Source organism: Mandrillus leucophaeus, unplaced genomic scaffold (genome assembly GCF_000951045.1).
Source record: "Mandrillus leucophaeus isolate KB7577 unplaced genomic scaffold, Mleu.le_1.0 Scaffold47, whole genome shotgun sequence".
NCBI classification, from domain to species: domain Eukaryota; kingdom Metazoa; phylum Chordata; class Mammalia; order Primates; family Cercopithecidae; genus Mandrillus; species Mandrillus leucophaeus.
This window is the reverse complement of record NW_012105031.1, coordinates 5,359,607-5,365,547: the sequence shown is the minus strand read 5'-3', so window position 1 is coordinate 5,365,547 and position 5,941 is coordinate 5,359,607. Positions and strand designations below refer to the sequence as shown.

Sequence of the window (5,941 nt, the reverse complement as noted above, 5' to 3'; positions counted from 1 at the left end):
CTAGGATTCTTTTGGAAGAGTCTTTAGGGTTTTCTAGGTTCAAGATTATATTGTCAGCAGACAGAAATAATTCAACTTATTTTCCAGTTTGGATGTCTTTTATTTCTTTCTCTTGTCTGATTGCTCTGGCTAGAACTTCCAGTACTATGTTGAATAGAAGTGGTGAAAGTGGGCATCTTTGTTTTGTGCCAGTGCTTAGGAGGAATGCTTTTCGCTTTTCCCCATTCAGTATGATGTTGGCTGTGTGTGTGACATAGATGGCTCTTATTATTGTTGTTATTATTAATTTATTTTACTTTAAGTTCCAGGATACAAGTGCAGAACGTGCAGGTTTGTTACATAGATATATGTGTGCCATGGTGGTTTGCTGTACTTATCAGCCTGTCATCTAGGTTTTAAGCCCTGCATGCATAGCTATTTGTCCTAGTGCTCTCCCTCCCCTTCCCCTGCAACCCTCTACTGGCACCAGTGTGTTCTATTCCCCTCCCTGTGTCCATGTGTTCTCATTGTTCAGCTCCCACTTATGAGTGAGAACATGTGGTGTTTGGTTTCCTGTTCCTGTGTCAGTTTGCTGAGGCTGATGATTTCCAGGTTCATCCATGTCCCTGCAAAGGACATGATCTCATTCCTTTATATGGCTGCGTAGTATTCCATGGCGTATATGTACCACATTTTTTAATTTTTTTTTTTTGAGACAGAGTCTTGCTCTGTCACCCAGGCTGGAGTGCAGTGGCGCAATCTCGGCTCACTGCAAGCTCTGCCTCCCGGGTTCACACCATTCGCCTGCCCCAGCCTCCCAAGTAGCCGGGACAACAGAGGCTCGCCACCACACCTGGATAATTTTTAAAAAATATTTTTAGTAGAGACAGGGTTTTACCATGTTAGCCAGGATGATCTCCATCTCCTGACCTCATGATCCGCCCGCCTCAGCCTCCCAAAGTGCTGGGTTTACAGGCATGAGCCACCATGCCTGGCACCACGTTTTCTTTATCCAGTTTATCATTGATGGGATTTGAGTTGGTTCCATGTCTTTGTTATTGTAAACAGTGCTGCAATAAACATACGTGTGCATGTGTCTTTATAGTAGAATGATTTATATTCCTTTGGGTATATACCCAGTAATGGAATTGCTGGGTCAAATGATATTTCTGGTTCCACATCCTTGAGGAATCTCCACAATGTCTTCCACAATGGTTGAACTAATTTACATTCCCACCAACAGTGTAAAAATGTTTCTATTTCTCTACAGCCTCACCAGCATCTATTGTTTCTTGACTTTTTAATAATTGCCATTCTGACTGGCATTTCCATTTCTCTAACGATTAGTGATGTTGAGCTTTTTTTCGTATGTTTGTTGGCTGCATAAATGTCTTCTTTTGTGAAGTGTCTGTTCATATCCTTTGCCCACTTTTTGAGGGGGTTGTTTGTTTTTTTCTTGTTAATTTGTTTGAGTTTCCTTGTTGATTCTGGATATTAGACCTTTGTCCGATGGGTAGATTGTAAAAATTTTCTTCCATTCTGTAGGTTGCCTGTTCACTCTGATGATAGTTTCTTTTGCTTGTGGGTGCTGTCAGGTGGCAAATACTCTGTATGAATTTCTTGCTTATAGGTAGCCTCAATGTGGTGGTTTTCTCACATGCTAGTTGTAGTAACAGTGTACTGGACAGGTAAGTAGAGTCTTGGCCACCTGCAGAGATGGGAAGGTGAGGGTCTTGAGAAACTTATTCCCAACATTCCCAAGCACATTGCATGGTGTCAGCAGATTTTTGTATTGTGTTGTGCAGTTTGACCTCCAGGCCAGTAGGTGGCACTGGCAGGTAAGAGTCAGCTGCAGTGGTAGCAGTAGGGTGTGTGTTTGATCTTTTTTCACCTGAAGGAGCTCTCTTGATGCCTCAGGCCATGGACCACACTGTGGGACTCCACAATGGCCTGGGCTCTGCTCTCAGAGCTAAGCAAAACTGGGTGAAGATACACTGGGCTCATTTGCTCTTAGGTCCATCAATGGCAGGTGCAGACAACAGCTCTGATTGGGGTAGTCAGAGAGTGGTGTAGGTTCTGTGAGATTTCCTTTGTTACAAATGGTCTTAGTGTGGTGGCTTTCTCAAATGCCAGTTATAGTAGTAACATACTAGGTAGGTGAATGAACTCAAGGCCTCCTGAGTAGCCAAGAAGGTGTGGGCAATGGTGGTAGCTGATGTCCCACAAAGGATTTCCTCTTCCTGAGCTTTGTGTGATTGTGTCAGTAGAGGTTATAATGGGCTGTGCAGGTTGACCTCCTGGCCAGTAGGTGGCACTTGCAGGAGAGAGACAGCTGTGACAGTGGCCATGGGATTTATGCTTGACCTTTGTTAGCCAGAAGTACTCAGAAGTCCCAGCATATCACGTGGGCCATGGATCTCCTAGGGGTCCCTGTCCCATGTTCTGCCACCAAGGTGGGTAGGCGGGCAAAGCTGGGTCAGGCGAGTCTGCATTCAGGTTTCCCAATGGTGAGCACAGTAGCAGCCCCAACGGGGGTGTGAGGGCAGTTTCCTGTTTGCTGGGGCAGTGTTCCAAGGGAGGCATGGAATCACCTCTGCTGCACAAAAGAGGCTGCATGAGGACAGAGTGGAGCCCAGGCTTCACAGCCCAGCAGGCAGTAGTGGGACTCCAGTAGCTTTCAGGCCTTGACCTGGTGGGTCTCCCACCAACAGCCCATTGCTGGCAGGAAGCTGAAAAAGTCATCTGAGTCCCAAGCAGTTTGTGCTCAGTTTGTAAAATTGCCCCAGGCTGCAAGAGTCTGCTCTGGACAGAAACTGGCTCCCGGGCAACACTTTGGCTGGTCTGGGACTACGAAGTGAGGGTATCCCCAGCTCCTGTACCTGCAGCAAGAGCCTATTACCCACTTGACTCTCAGTTCTGTCCATGAGGGTTTGTCCTCACTTTAGATTGCCGATCCCAGTTGAGATTCTCTCCCAACCTGTGACCACTGCTTAAGTTGCCTGGCAAATTTCTGCAAGGCTCCCTATGAATTAGGATCAGGAATGGCATGGGCTGCTTTCAAAGTATTTGAAGTTTCTTTCATTTTTTTCTGTTGTGCTCCCATGTTCCTTTCTGAATAAAAATTCACATTGTGAATCTCTCTCTACACACTGTTTTGCTCTTTCTAAGAAAGTGAAATGTGCTAACAAAACCTCCAATCCACCATCTTGGAAAGACCCCTGCTACTTTGAAGTTTTTTCGCGTTTGGGGGATAGTAAAGTGCTTTCTGGAACTTGGGAATTAAGGAAATGAGACTACATTCTGAAAAGTTAAATTGAGATTTAATTGGCTACTGGGCCAGCATTACTAGACACTGAAATTTCTTCTGTGTTCATTTCTACAGTGTAAAAACTTTCAAGTTTTACTAGTGGTTAACAATTATTTTTTAAAAATACAAATTTCAAGAAAAATAGAAGAATAAAATGTAGTTGTTATCACTACAGTAGTAGTATTCTTTGTGTTTTCATGTTCCTTGATTACTATTGGATTTAATCTTTTGTGTTTTTAGTGGCCAATTATATTTCTTTTTTAATGAAGTATCTGTCATATACTTAGCTTGTTTTTCTGTTGGTGTGTTAATATTTTTGTTATTCATTTGTAATAGTTTCTGATACTAACAAATATTGGTGTCTAAGGAAAGCTGAAATCTTATTTCTAATGCTTTTCTACCGTCCAATTTTCCTATCAATAAGAAGGAGGAGCAGTGATATAGATGGGATAAGAATAAGGATATTTAGGTGTGGGCCCCACTTGGGTCCGGGTTTCAGTTCCTTGGGGAGGCCCCTGGTGTCCAGATACCGCAGCTTCTGTCACGTGGAACCTGCTGTGGCTGCTCCAGCCCCAGGGAGGACTCAGGACACCCAGAAGCTGGAAATGAACTCAGTGGCCTTTGAGGATGTGACTATGAACTTCATCCAGGAGGAGTGGACTTTGCTGAGTCCTTCCCAGAAGAATCTCTACAGAGATATGATGCTGGAAACCCTCGGGAACTTGGCCTCTGTCAAAGTCTGGGTGAGAGATTCTGTGGACATAAAGAAGGGAGTCAACGTGATGAACCCTTCAGCCAGATTCCTGATTGTCACCTGAAGAAGAAAAGTCATACTGGGGTAAAACCACGCAAATGCTGCGTGTGTGGGAAAGTCTTCCTTCCTCATTCATTCCTGACAGGCACATGACAGCTCACGCCAGACAGAAACTATACGAGTGTGATGGGGAATGGGGAGAGAAGCCCCGTAAACAGAAACAATGTGGGAAAGCCTCCATTTCCCCCAATAGTGGTCCAAGGTGCACAGTAACACCAATTCGAAAGAGACCTTATGAATGCAGGGTGTGCGGGAAAGCCCTTAATTCTCCTAATTTATTTCAAATTCACGAAAGAACTCACACTGGAGAGAGGTCCTACAAATGTAGGGAAATCATGAGAGCCTTTACTGTTTCCATTTTCTTTCGAAAACATGGACAGGCCGGGCGCGGTGGCTCAAGCCTGTAATCCCAGCACTTTGGGAGGCCGAGACGGGCGGATCACGAGGTCAGGAGATCGAGACCATCCTGGCTAACATGGTGAAACCCCGTCTCCACTAAAAAAAAAATACAAAAAACTAGCCGGGCGAGGTGGCGGGCGCCTGTAGTCCCAGCTACTTGGGAGGCTGAGGCAGGAGGATGGCATAAACCTGGGAGGCAGAGCTTGCAGGGAGCTGAGATCTGGCCACTGCACTCCAGCCTGGGCGACAGAGCGAGACTCCATCTCAAAAAAAAAAAAAAAAATTAAAAAAAAAAAAACAACCGAAAACATGGACAAATGCACACTGGAGAAAAACGCTATGAATGTAAATACTGTGGAAAACCTTTTGATCGTCCCAGTTTATTTCGAACTCATGTTACACTGGAGAACCTCACAAATGTAAGCAATGTGGTACAACTTCATTCAGACACATGAAATCAGAACTCACCTGCTGGAGAAATCCCACCAATGTCAGGAATGTGGGAAGAAACTCAGTCGTTCCAGTTCCCTTTGTAGACATTTTTAAAGGTCTAACAGTGGAGGAAAACTCTGCAAACATCAAAAATGTGACCAAGTCTTAGATGTCCCACGTCCCTTCAAGCACATGAAAGAGCTCACACTGGAGAGAGACCTTGTGAATGTAATAAATGTGGTAAAACCTTCAATTATCCCAGTTGTTTTCGAAGACATGAAAAAACTCACAGTGGAGAAAAGCCATATGACTGTGAAAGGTGCGATATGGTCTTCGGATGTGGCAATTCCCTAAGGAGACATGAAATGACTCACACTAGAGAAAAACCCTTTGACTCTAAACAATGTGGTAAAGTCTTTACTTTTTAAAATTGCCTTCAACAACATGAAAAAACTCGTTTAGCTGGGCATAGACAGTGCTTTTGGAGGCTGAGGCAGGGGAATCACCTGAGCCCAGGAGTTTGAGACCAGCCTGGTTAACATAAGAAGGCTGGGTATCATGGAGATGGACGACATAAATTGAAGAATGCACACTGGATGGAAATGTTAGTAGTTTGGAAGATACAGGAACATTTTCAATTTTAACAATTACTCTATGTTTTATTATTATTATTTTTGAGACGGAATCTCACTTTGTCCCCCAGGCTGGAGTGCAGTGCCAGGCTGGTGTGCAGTGGTGTGAACTTGGCTCATTGAAACCTCTGCCTCCCGAGTTCAGGTGATTCTCCTTCCACGGCCTCCCAGGTGACTGGGATTACAGGTGTGCACCACCATGCCCATACCCAGCTAATTTTTATATTTTTAGTAGAGATGGAGTTTCACCATGTTGGTCGGGCTGGTCTCAGACTCCTGGCCTCGAGTGGTCTGCCCGCTTCTGCCTCCAGAGATGCTGGGATTGCAGACATGAGCCACCATGCCCGGCCTAGATACATGTTTTACATGTCTTTTTAC

At 44.7% G+C, this 5,941-nt stretch overlaps 1 pseudogene; it reads left to right on the top strand.

Moving 5' to 3' along the window:
• Positions 1–3,891: 3,891 nt before the first annotated feature.
• On the top strand, positions 3,892–5,455 carry LOC105550200 (annotated as a pseudogene).
• The last annotated feature ends 486 nt before the right edge of the window (positions 5,456–5,941 follow it).